At 43.3% G+C, this 13,555-nt stretch overlaps 1 protein-coding gene across 2 annotated transcripts in view; it reads right to left on the bottom strand.

The window, feature by feature from the left end:
* Window positions 1–13,555, bottom strand: part of SLC22A23 (solute carrier family 22 member 23) — a 118,431-nt gene that overhangs the window by 80,782 nt on the left and 24,094 nt on the right. The window lies entirely within an intron of this gene.

Below are 13,555 nucleotides of genomic sequence, written 5' to 3'. Positions count from 1 at the left end.
GGGGCCATACCTCTGCTGTTTTCAGATTTAGTTTCATGAGACAGCGCTGGTCAGAATGCGGTTTGCCATCCCATCAGCAAAGTCCACCTTCCTGCATTCTCAGCTCCCCAGACATTTACATCTGTTTGCTCCCTAATTAGGTATTTCAGGAGAAGAGCAGAAAATCAGCCTAGCAAAGAAAAGTGAATTTTTGTTTGTTTGTTGGCTGGATTAAGTGGCTGAAGAGGATGAGACAAATGTCAAAGCCAGCATAACGCAAGCAGATGCAGGTGAGCAGGGCTGCTCCTCCCAGAAGCAGGAGCTGTTGGGCAATTCCCCCAGGGCTCACCCTCAGGGGTTAATGTTCAGTTAAAGAGTGCAAACACAGTTCTCCTACATGGTGGCCACAGCAACGGTAACACTATATCCAGTAATTACTGAATATCAGTATCTTACTGGGATCATAGCTGCAGCACAGTTCCCATGCAGCAGAATGTTTCCTGAAAGACTGCCAGGAAAACACAGGTACTCTGAGGCCCAGGTATTGGACACACAGGCAGCCACAATGCTGGCCTCCAGACCTGCACTGCACTGACAGTGCCCCTCAACATACACCTGCGCCAGGGCAGGACCAGAGGGTTTCAGAGGAGAATGCACCGCTGCCAACCTCTCCAGCTACAGACCACACGGGACGGCTTCGCCAGCCACATCCCGTTCCTGTCATGTACAACTCAGTCAAGAGGAAAACAGATTATTTATGAAGATACACCAGTTTGCAGAACAAATGGTCAATGAAAGTTTTGACAGTGTGTATGTTCAGGTTTTTCAAATGTATAATAATTTTACACTTAGCTTAAGTGAAATTATATCTGTCTTGAAATTGCCTCATGGTTCACATCACAACAGCGCTATTACATACCAGTTACATATTGTAGAAGTATAATTGTAATGTAGTATGAAAAGAAAACACCTTAGAGATTGTTTGATTTGGCATTTAACCTTGTTACCTTTAACATCTTAAATTTAAGTCACTAAAATTTTATTATTTGAAATTAGAATGGTACATAATGTTTTGCAGACCAATATTCCCAATTCAGAATGACCAGGACAAATTTGTTTTCCTAGAAACCTTACAAATCTTAGTGAATTCCCTTAATATAACAAGTATGGTAGCATACATTTCTTACAGATATCTTTTCCAAAGAATAAGCACTGTTCCCTGCCAGTGCTGAGAAAGTGAAACTTGCTCTTTTCAGTACTGCGATTTATAACAAAACCAACAGGAGATACAGCTGAAGCCTTGACATAAGACAAGAAACTTCCCTTTGTATTTTCCTTATTTCACACAGTAAAATATTTTAAAATAGAGATGGACATGCTGTGGCAGCCACCTAAGTGGCAATCAAAAATTAAACAAGCAGGAAAAAAAAGAACACTATGACAATGCCAAAGACTTTGCAAATGCTCTGAGTAGAAGATCAAGGTCATACGAGCTGGTCAGACAATTCAGTGCAGAGCATCTTTCAGCATCCTTATCCTAGACGACAACATCATCATCTCTGCCCCTCAGTTCAAGCCCTAACTTTTTTTTCTACCCCTAAAACCAAAAATAAAATCTAGTCTCTTTAAAGGATAAAATCTACTGAAGTAGAACTGAAGGGGCAGCAACAAAATGACCTTTTCAAAGAAACTGGGTCTTCCCAGTACTGTAGTATCAGATTGATAGTCTGCATTTCTGCTCCTGAAGATTTAGGACTGCCAAGTCCATGATCAAGATGTTTTACTCTGAATCACAGATTATTTGTTGTCATCGGCAGACTGGAGGCTTCTATTTATTCGCTAATTTGGATGTTGCTAAGAAAAGCCAGCCAAAAAAGTAGAAGTCTCATAACCAAGACCTGATCATATTTGGTTCTCCAACTGAGTTTCGAAGTTCTAAATAAATCCAAAGCTAGTTTCCTTACTCCAAGAGCTGAATAAATGAAGTTAAAGCCATACAGAGGCTCATAAATTACTTTTAAGAATCATTTTCTCTGCTGCCAGTTTATCCACTCTTCTCCAAAACAAGTTAGTGAGTGCCTAGAAGTGGAAGGTCTTCCATCTGCTACTACTTCAAAGACAGCTATCCTGGGAGGAAACATCAACCTGTCCAAGACATACGTTTCTAATCATATTAGACCTGCTGTCTCTGCCAAAATGCAATTAAACATTGTCTGATCTTTAAAAAGCCTGTAAGAAAGTTTTATATCCTATGTTCAAGAATTACCTACATTGAATACAGGCAAGCATCACAGTGACTCGTAACAGCCTAACCTGTTTTCACCAGGAGAACTTCCTCACCTAAGGCTGCTGCAACAAGCTCACAAGAATTGATTAATCCGCACTATGTGCAACCACAAGGGCTCCTACACTGCATCTACAGCAGGGCACCAAGGCAAATCAAATTTGTATCACGGCTCTTGCAGTCCCTCCCCTCTCCTTGACTCCCCAGTCACCCGTTCCTGCTCCCCTCCATCTGCCCACACTCATCTGATCCTGCGGTGGGCTTCTGGGGGTAGGGAGGAGATCCAGGAAAACTGACTTAAAACCAAACCGAACAACAAAATGAATAGCTTTCTGCTGGTTTACACCCTTGAATCACTTCACTGTAGGGCCAGCCGTAAAGTAGAAGCGACAGCCACGGAAGAAGGGGCAAACCCAGAGCAGGCAGAGCCAGGTCAGCTTCGGCTGTCCCCAAGCCGCTGTCAGATCTTCCCTCAGAGAACAGGGCCAAACTTCCTGCACTGTCATTTTGAGATTTTTTACTATTCCCCACAATCAGGGCAGAAAGGATCTTTTTTGTGTATACACATAAATAGAGGGCCCTCTCCCACATGGATGGGTGGGTTATTTCTCCAAGAAGTCCACTTCTGTGAGATATTTCACCTGCACTGCACTGCTGCGAGCAGAGCCATGCTACAGCTGTTGGCTTGCAGCCGAGTGGCACTGGGCAAGCAGGACATGCATCGGTGGCCTGAAGGAGGGACAGAGGCTACAGGTAAATAAATGTCTCCTCATCAGAACATAAGTTATACACACGCAAAGCTGTCCTAGCAGGAAAAAGCACTAGTATCTCCAATGCAAATCCCAGCAGGCACTTAGAACTTCCAACCAGGATCCCAGCAAAGTATAGGACCAAGATGGCAGCGCTACTCAGATTCACACAAGCTAGCGTGACATACTGCCCGCTTTGTCTGGCCATGGTTTTGTTTTGTGTCCTAAATAACTAGGATACAAAATCTTTAATTGCTGCTATTATTCTTCATTGAATAAGAGCAGATTTCTTCTTTTAGAAAAATCTCTGCCATGTTCTCCTTTACCAGCAGCAAGAGAGAAGAGGCAGCTGTTGTAAATATTATATATTCTATTTATTTTCTGTTTTTGAGTCATGCATTGGCTATTCTTGTTCTCTGCTATGCCACACACTACTGATCTCAGGCTCCTGTGAAGCACCTACCCTCAGCCAAAGAATATTAAAACATTAAGGAAAAGTCAGGAAGGAAGGAAAGGCAGCTGCATGAATAGTTATTTTATTGCAATGAAACACGTAGTCAAGAAAGGTGAAGTTTGCCTCCTGAAAAAGTCAAATCTGTCAGGTTTAAACTTTACAAGATGCAGACTGAACTTTACATATTTTCTTCCAGATTTCGCACAGACACTAAGGAAAAAAAAAACACTAAGCAAGGATGGGACAACACTTCAGGCTGATTCACAACTCAACTCACACAACATCTGAAAAGATTCATATGGGTAGAGTCAAGGTTCTTATAATCAAAGCTTCTCCTGCCCAAATTCCAAAGCATTGGAGTGTAGTAACTGGGTTTCTCTACTGTACAGATAACCAGAGAAGCCTTTTTTTTTTTTTCCAATAGATGACTAACACTGGCAGCTTTATTGATTTATTTAACTTTGAAAGCACAGTCATTTTTCATGGATCTATAATTGAAAAGCTCCTTAATTAATTTTCTTCAGGCTTCCTAGAAATACAGATTTGGTTTTGTGCCTTGAAAAACAAGTCAGGCAAGTTCTAGACAAAACCCCCTTTTCAAAGTCAAAGCTATAAATGAAACCAAAATGAGATTTTATTAGGAACGCCAGTTGCTGTTTCACCACATAAGCTACTTCTACTGTTATACAATCTTTTTAAGTTGCTCTTGTTTTTCCTCCTTGCCTTCAATCCATTTTTGTTTGCTATAATAAGAAAAATATTTCTTCCCTTATATTGCTTTTTGTCTCACCACGTTATTGATTCTGCTTCCTGTATGTTTTTTTGTTACTTTTCTTCTGACTTATCTTATAAAGCTGTAAAGCGAGTGCTCCAAGGGAGAACAGCTCTATACCCAGGAGTCAGCTACACTGCCTACCAGTACAGGACTGAAATCAGGGTGGAAGCAGCACTGGAACTCAAGAAGACCCTTAAAGAGGAGTTGACAGAGGGGCACTTTGTTCTTTCTGCTTGATGTGAAACTGCTGTCCAGAAAACTCTGGGGATTCATTATTTTAGACAATGATCCCTGGTCCATATGCTTAAATACCTATTGAACTAAACACTTCATGGAGAAAACGCCCTCATCATTTCTCCAGAGAATGTCTCAAGTGCTTGGATAACAGATGGTACATAAAGTAACTTACCTGTGCCTTAGTACCAAGGTACACGGGTCTTCTAGTCTGCAATTTTAATGGAATTATTAATTACAGCACACTGCACTCCAGCAGAGCTTGCCCTCTTCCACCACACCAGGACACTTCCTCACACCCCCAGCTGGCCAGGGCATGTGCAAACATTGCGCTCTGCTGCTGCTTCTGCCAGAGATTATTCTCCTCAGAGAATAAAGAGCAGCAGAATGAAATGCATGTCCTTAATGTAATATATTGAATATGTGAGGTAAGCCACTGATGGAGATATATTTGCACTTAAATGCCTGGCTGTTTGGGAGAGGTCTGAGGCATCAGTGTATGAGCTAATAGTTTTCTCTACAAGAGGGTGATCTCTGCCACGGGAATAGGACAGAAAGCTGGAAGGGGAAGACACAAGAATGGTTAGTTTGGCCTGAATTCCTCCAAATACAAGCCAATTAGAGAGATACTGGGGCATCTAGGAGTTGCAGAAATCACCCACAGAGGCACACAAACACGGATCCAGAACTTCTGATGCAAATACAGGACCATGCTCTCTCCCACAGTTCAGCACTGCTACTGTTCATCAAGGGACAGCTACTTTTTCAAGCCTCAGAGGCTTCTTCAAACACCCTTTTTCTTTAAGATCTTTATCTGTTTTGTTACCAAGCCTAAATTCAAGATTATCTATAGTTGAAAGATTCCTCACTGAATGTATGGGGACTAAAGCAGACATACAGCTCGTATATACAAAACTGGAATAGTGCTTGCAAAGATTTGCATGTCATTCATTAGACTTCAGTAAACTGAGGTCTTCTCTCAGAATTCATACCATAACCAGAATTCAGAGAATGTGAGCAAACAAATCTTCAAGATACTTACAAGCACTTATGTCTCAACTTATCTCTAAAAACTACGCAAGTGTACATACAATTCATTTAAGAAGGGACCAGATGTTCTCAAAAGACCAAAACATAGCTCATACTTTTAGGTCCACCAGTAATTGCAGCATATGACTTAAGCAAATGAATTCACAATGCAAGATCAAGCAGTTTTCTTTAAAAAAAAAAGTTATATGAGCACTGGTACAGCAGAATTCTGCAGACTGACAATGAATTAAAGAATTAAAACAAAAGGGAACTTTTCATTGTATCTGACTAAATAATATGCATTTGCAGAAACTGCAACAAGGCAACAAGCGCCGCCTGCAAATTTCATGCTTTGAGTGAAATTTAATTAACTTGAACTAGTAAGAATCCCACGAGGTTATGTTATTTGTAAGCGAGAAAATAGGAGTCATGTCTGCCTGACTGGGGATGGAAATTTGGCTAGCCTTGTTAAATTATGGTTCCTCTTGAAAATTCACATAAATATTTATGTGAATTTGTATGCTGACATTTGTTGTTGGAATTAAATATTCAAGTCACTACAGATAACTTCTAAATCCACATCCCTCATACACGTGGTTTTTCCTTTATGCGCATCCTGTTACCACAATAATTTGGCTTACGTTTTCCTGACAAGTTAGCCTGTAGGGACAGGCAGGAAAGGGAAGCAAAGTACCATTCATTCATAGGTGATTTATGAACCTATAAGCACTTCCTTTCGTGGCAGAGAGTTAACACATGCACACAAGAGAAATATGTGTATGCTTGTGCCTCACTGAAAGAAGCAGCTGGGGAAAAACCTCAACCCTGCAGGCTGATTACCTTAAAGGGCACCTCCGGAGCTCGTTGCTGCCTATCACGTTTCCAACACTAGCCCATCCAGTTTTCAAGTTCTGCCAAGTGTAAGAAGGACACAGCTGAGGAACAGGATAGCTAAAACTCAGTAAACCAACAGACTTAGCAGACTAGGCTTTATATGTACGACTTCTCTTTGATGCTCTCTGCAACAAATTCAGTTTCCTGCTAGGAAAAAACAAACAAGCAAAAAGTCACAACTGGCAGAGCTTTCACATCCCTGTTTCCAAACCACTTGCATTTCTCAGAGGAAAAATAACACACCTACAACATAACTCTCAGATCACGGAAGTACGGGATTAACCGTAAACCCGCAACAACATCAGACATACACCAGTGACACAGCATTGCTGCAATATCAAACTCTCGTAACAGCAAGTACATAACCATTCCCCAGCCGAAGTACACAGAGTAGCTGGAGCTCAGGCACTGGGCAGTGCCTAGTAGGGAGGCTCTGTGCTTTAATGTCCTGGTGAGAAGGAGCAGACCCAACTGCCATGGCGGAGCGCTCTCCTCCTGACGGGAGGACTCCCCGGCAGTGCTACTGAGACCCGCTCTCAGGAGGGAGGCTAGCAGGGGCGCTGCGCTGGTGCGCGGCAGCCGAAGGCCTCTGCAAGATACAGACCACCCACGACCGAATGGCAGCATCAGTCGCTTTGGACAGGGCTTGCACGGATGCATGCACACACGTTATGTGAAGCTTTTGGTACCAGCAACCCTCCACGATGCTGAACATTAGCTTGTATGTACATAGCAAGGCAGAGCTGTTTAGCAGCTGTCTTACAACAACAAAAAAAGGCGGGGGTGGTGAAACAAACACCTCAATTTACACTTACAGAAAGGCTTTAACACCACTTTAGCCCAGTCAAAGAGCTGCAAGTGAAAGGCAACTTTCTGGATCTAACTATACATCCATCTTAAACTCCCCCTTACACTCTGAAGCCATGGTTGTATAAGCAGCTGAGACAATGCAGTGGAATTTGGAAGGGGACGAGAGTAGCCACACCCGTTTCTTTTCAGCGCAGCACGCTCTTCGCTACACCACAGGGATGAGCAGACCTATGCTCAGACAAAAAAGATAAATTAAAAAAAAAAAAGTGTAATTACAGTCCTGAGCAGTTACAAGTATTTGCATGAGAGAAAGTAAGATTTCACATACTGAGGTCACCCAAAGTGCTGGAGCTGGTTTGGAACAATTAAAAGACACATACTTTAAATCGTAAATGCAAGCTGTGTTTTGAACCGGAGAAATTGCAACTGTACTCTAATCTCATCATCATCACAAGTATAACAACTGCAGTGTTGCATCTTAATTGCATTCCCAATTGACCAGTCATACAAAAAGTACCTCAAATAAAATTAATTCCTTGGGCTTTTCTGTCGCATTGACAGCACATAAGTCTTTCGGTAACGGAAATGGAAAAACTTATTAAAATTAGATCCTGCTGCAATTTTTGCATTAACTGAACATCTTCTAACCTCCCAGGAAGCTTTAGAAAGATCCCCCTTTTATTCCCCTTTGGCATACTTTAAGACTTTGTATAAATTAATTTCAAAAGGGCTGCCTCAAATGGTACAGTTTTTCCAGGATTCGGGACAATATATTAGCAATGTGTCAAGGGCACCTCTGCTCCAGAATACAGTTTGTAGGGGTTAAAATAAGGATGACAGCCCATGCCCTAATGGCAGACACTCTGTCCCTAGAAGAGTCCATATCCACTCTGACCATCAGAAAAGGGAAGGAAATTCAGAGGAAGTACTGAGGAGAAAGAGGCTAACAGATTATACACAGAGTCATAATTTGATTGTACTGAACAAGGCAATGTAGAGCAAGGAAGATTTATACTTATAAGGAGAGTACTGTAATTCCAATAACCTTTTCCACTCTCGCATAAATTGAGCCCCCAGGCATTTGATAAAAGGCATGCACAGTCCTTTTTTTGAGTAGCTGGAGTGCTCCTACTGCATACTTTTTTTTTTTTTAAACAGTTCTTGAACGAAGCTATTAAAAATGCAGCAGTGCCGTTTCCAGAAACTCACAACCCATCTCAATGTTACAACAGCCTGTGGCTGCTCTTTCAGCAAAGCTCTTCTGTATCATTTAACAAGTAATGGTCACTTTAGGGTGACCAAGAAAGATTTTCGTTCAGTGGATCCCTCTACGACTACTCCTACTAGATCTGCGTCAAGTGACTCAGAGCAAGGAAAGGCTGGTTACATAAACAGAAGGTAGGTGGCTTAACAACCTTGATCTTATCACAGACCTGTCAGTGGAGAGAACCGCATGTTACTGCAGAGCTAACACACATGTCAATGCACTAGAAAGGAGTCAGATGTTTTCCACATCCTCTGATTTGGGAATGCTTTGCAGAGTTATTTATTGAGCTGGTGCAGATTACCCAGAATAGCTTCAGAGCCTGCGGTTTTCCAGTGCTTCACCTGCCTTGCCTAGCCAAGGCCACGCTTGCTACTGAAAAGTCAGGAGAGGAAAATGGAGGATAAAATCATGCAATTATATTGTTTAGATCAAACTCCAAGAAAGGTGGGAGTTATAAACTTGGGATGCTCCAGGATCTCAGACCCTATACACTTTTGGGAGGGAGGGAAAGGTGGTTGGGGGTGTGAAGAATAATCTTATCCTTTATATTGACTCCTGAACGGAGCATGGGTTGGACGAGATGATCTCCAGTGGTCCCTTCCAACCCCTACCATTCTGTGGTTCTGTGAAGCAAGATTATTTTACAAATCTGACATCACTACGGCCCAACACCCAGAGGCTTCCATGCTCTGTTTTGGCACTTGCTTATTCTTCAGCCTGGAGCAAGCTTTCTAGCACACTGCTCTAGCTTTCCAGGATACATGTTAAAAAAAATCTTAAGAAGCCACATTTAGCCTCTCAGATCAGCGCCTGTGTAATTTACAGGAGTAACAGGTTAGACCAACCTAGCTATAAATGAGAAAGATACATCACAGCTGGACATCTTAACCAGCCTGTAAGCCTTTGTCAAGCTTCTCCAGGCTTTTGAAACACAACCTATGATTTTCAACAGCGTTTCTACCTTTTTAGTGAAAGGGAAACAACGTGCCTGCTCATCCTGCTACTATGCATTGGAGAGGCATTCCTGCTTCTTCGATCCAACCTGAGAAGATGCTGTCTCCCTTTCAGCAAAGCTATTTCCAGAGTCTATTTTGCTGGTTCATTCAAGTCTAGACTTTCTAGTTTTGCAGCATAATCTGTAGCTCAGTCACCCATGAAACTGCTGACATGAAACACAGTCTGCAACTGTGTGCAAATCCATGCCATGGCTTGTGCTGTCTGAGCTCAGGTAGCGAAGGCACACAGCACTTTAACAGGAGGCTCATTAAACCTGCCAGGAGCATTTACCAGAAAAAAATACAACTTTCCCCTCCTCTTCTCCCCCTTAAATTGTTTAATTAATAACATCATCCTAGCTTCAACTCCAGAAGTGACAAAAGCAGGGACTTTTGGGAGGAGACAGATATGGCATAGAAAGTGATCAGCTGGAAGGGAACCCTTGCTTCCCTTCATTCATTTGACCAGCCCTACCCAGCACAGGGCCCCACTTCTGTTCTATCCCCCAAGCTCAGGCAGCACAAAGGACATGATGCCCAGCAGAAGACCTCCCAAAGAAAGAGGAGACAAGTTCAGAGGGCACATCGCACCAACAGCAGCACACTTGGGCTTCTCCAAAGGGAAGGTGGACAGCTTCCTTGCACAGGGCTCAGGCAGACACTGGTGCCAGTGTGGCTTGGGCAGCAACATGTGAGAGGAGAGGTGGAGAATGTGGAGGGGGAACTCCTGCCCTCAGCCGTGACAGTTCTGGCATCAGCTCACACCAGCTCATGAAAGCAAGCCCTAAGGAAGGGACGCGTGCTGAGTCAGCCGCAGCATCCTGGCCTTCTGCACAAGCACACAGGAAAAGGCTGCCTTGTGATCGAGGCCAAGGCAATGCCCCAGTGAGACTAAAGTGACCCAGAAGCAACACCCTCCCCACCCTTGAGATAATCAGATCTGCTTTCTTTCACAACTTCCACATTTGTCGAGTGTACTTTGTCCCACATGAGTTGCAACCAGTAAGAGTGGCACACCTCGCCTGCTATGAGTCCACAGACACCAGCTGAGGCATTACTCAGGCACATGTGTCCCTGGTCAGGACTCCCACACCTCTTCCCCTCCCTCTCGGCCTGTCCAAGGAAACTCCTTGTAGGACCAGCTTAGGGCTTTCCACCCAAATGGGTAAACTCAAACCTCCTCTTTTTCAGCTGGGCATCCAACCATGCTGAGCCAACAGGTGCAGGATGCCCGTCCTTCCTCTCTGGCTGTGCAGGCAGCAACAAATACTGGAACAAAAATAGCTTTCCCCCTGCTTTCTCTTAAACAACCTGTCCTCCTCCAGTCCCCCAAATCTACACTCTTTCCTACATTTCATATATCCCCTTCTAACCACTGCAGCCAGAGTGCTGCTGACCACCCCTCCACCATTTCTCTCTCCAGATTTCACATCCAGTCCCAGCACCCTCCTCCAACAAGGCGCTGCCCATTTCTGCAGAAATCTGATCAGCAAACAGTGTCGGACCTAACCAACATATCACAGCAGGCAGCTCCAGCTCTGTGCATCAGATGGCTGCCAAGCGTGGCATATTGGGAGCCACCTCACTCTCCTGGGGAGACCTTCCTGGGGACCTTGTTGGTGCCTCACCACACAAGATGTGTGCCAGCTGCTCAGGAGCACAGGAACCCACAGAAGGTTGGTACTGGGCAGGAAACCACTTCTGGAAGGTGGTAGAAGCTCTTCCTGCCCACATCAGCATGAAACAAAAGCCCTTCAAAGCTGCATGTGTTTGGTCAGTGAACAAGGATTAACTGCCTTTCATTCTCCTAGATGTTGCAATGACCCACAACAGCTGGGAGGAGAAAGCCCCAGGTTCATTTCTCCTCTGCTTCCCTCCTTCACAGCAAGCACCATCACCTGCACAAAGCATGTCCCTTCCTGCAGGTTCACCAGAAATATTTCACCTAAAACACCTTTTCCAACAACACTGCAGCAGCTGCAAGAAAACTTTTCAGTTTAATAAATCAACGTCCAAAAGTGGTTTCTTTAGACAAGTCCCAAGCAGCTCCAGGCAAGAGACTGTACTTGGAGCCACAAAAAGCTAGCTCGCTACAACACTGCGGAAAGCCCGCAGAGGAACACAGGCGGCGAGTGCTCAGTGCTGTCCCTCCACAGAAGGCAAGGCTCATCCCCAGGCTCACTCTGGGCAGACAGGTAGGAAAACAGCAGTAGGCTATTAATAAGAGTGTGGTTTGAATGGTGAGGGTAACTCAACCTTGGCAGCTCTGTATTTTAAAGACAGCACTTCAGTGCTCTTCCCACTCCCAGAGCATCCAGGACTGTTATTTACAATTTTCCTTAGGCAGGCCATAAATCCAAGCACAACTAGCAAGCTCAACACAGTGTAAAAGGGTCCCTGTAGCAGGCTAATTACCTTTGTAGGCTATGCAAGCCTATACAGTTTGCTTCTGCACAGTAGCTTTGAAAACTTTGGCTAATGACTGTGTCTAGCAGATCGAACTTTCCACTTTCTATTGTTCTGCTCAGGGCAGCCAGCCAGGAATTCGGGGGCAACAAACCTCCAGGGGAAGAAATCAAGGCCATTAAGAGCAAGGGAAGAGGGGCTATGAAACTGAAGATGACTCCGTAAGAGTGTGCAATGGCATGCTACAGACTCCAGCAGAAAGGGAAAGATAGTAAATCTAAATTGAGAGAAAGCTTAACAGATTATGAGTATGAAAATAAAAACCACCACCACCAAAACCAAACAAAATCTGTTACTCCCGTTTTCTTAAGACTTTAGGGATTAATCATCTCCCACTACTCTACATCAAGATGACAACCTTTTTGTTTGTTTAAATGAAAATATTTAATACAGAAAATCCCTCTCCCCTCACCTCCCCAGCCAAAAGATTTACCAGAAGTGCAGGGGCTGCATCTTTCACATTCTCTCATTTCCATAGAAGTACACTGATATTCAGGTTGCAGCTAATTTCATACCGAACACTCCTAACACCTACTAGCTCTATTCATGCATTGTCTATCCAGACACCAGTGGTTACAGCAAACACCTGAATTATTGCAGGGAGAAGGAAGGAAAATCAGACTCAAACCCTTGCTCTGGATCAAGCAGAGCATGAACTAACCAGGATCTCCCATTTGCTGAATGAAAACCTTGGCTGGCAAGCTATTGTCTGATCTAAGGTGACACATATACTCCCTTGCTCTGATCTCAAAAGGTCCATAATGAAACTTTTACTTAGATTGCACTTCCCCATGACAATCTTCAGCTGCAATGACTTTGTTAAAAAACCACACCCAAACCAAACAACACACCAACCAATAAAAACTGACATGCTGCACTGCGCTGTGAAAAATCCCAACAAACCTATTTTCCAGCTGAATGTTATACTGGTAATGGCTGAAACTCCCTCCCACAGGAACCACACAGGTTAAAACGCTTCCCAATAGAAGTGTAATGTCTTCAGTGTTAGTTTTGGTTTTTGGTGAAAAATTCTTACTAGATGTTATATGACCAAAGGCAAGAGAAGGAAAAAAAAAAGTATCAGCTGTAATAAAGATGCACAATACAGAACAAACCCTTGTGTACTCTAGTCAGGCTGCTTTCCCCTTGGTGCAGACCAAAACCAAACCAAAAACTGTGGAACTTAATTCTGTGAAACACTCCATGCAGAGTAAGGATACTGTGCTAAATCTAAATGGGTTTGATACCATCTACAATAGAAAGTAAATAAAAATGTATGAAGATCTGTACAGCAGCTTCTAGGAAATATTTAGATAATGCTTTCCAGAACCATAATAAAGAGGGGGAAAGTTTGTGTTTTCCTAGGTTGGTGTGGTACTACCTGTTAATAACGAAAACATCAAGGAAGCAGAAATAGTCAGAGCTCTCTGGAGAATATCCAGGGGACACAGATTAGGCTGGTGGCATCATGCAAGTACTCTCCAAAGGCAAGACTTCTGAAAGGTGTTTTCAAATGTTCTGGCTACAAGTTTACCCAGAGGACGTAGGCATTTCTTACAAGCTTTCCCTCAAGTTTCTCTCAGTTATTTTTTTTTTTTTTAAAAGGACTTTAAGCTCTT

The sequence above is a fragment of the Phalacrocorax aristotelis genome, chromosome 2, assembly GCF_949628215.1.
Source record: "Phalacrocorax aristotelis chromosome 2, bGulAri2.1, whole genome shotgun sequence".
Classification (NCBI taxonomy): domain Eukaryota; kingdom Metazoa; phylum Chordata; class Aves; order Suliformes; family Phalacrocoracidae; genus Phalacrocorax; species Phalacrocorax aristotelis.
Note: the sequence above shows the minus strand (reverse complement) of the source record. Positions and strands in the feature narration are given on the sequence as shown.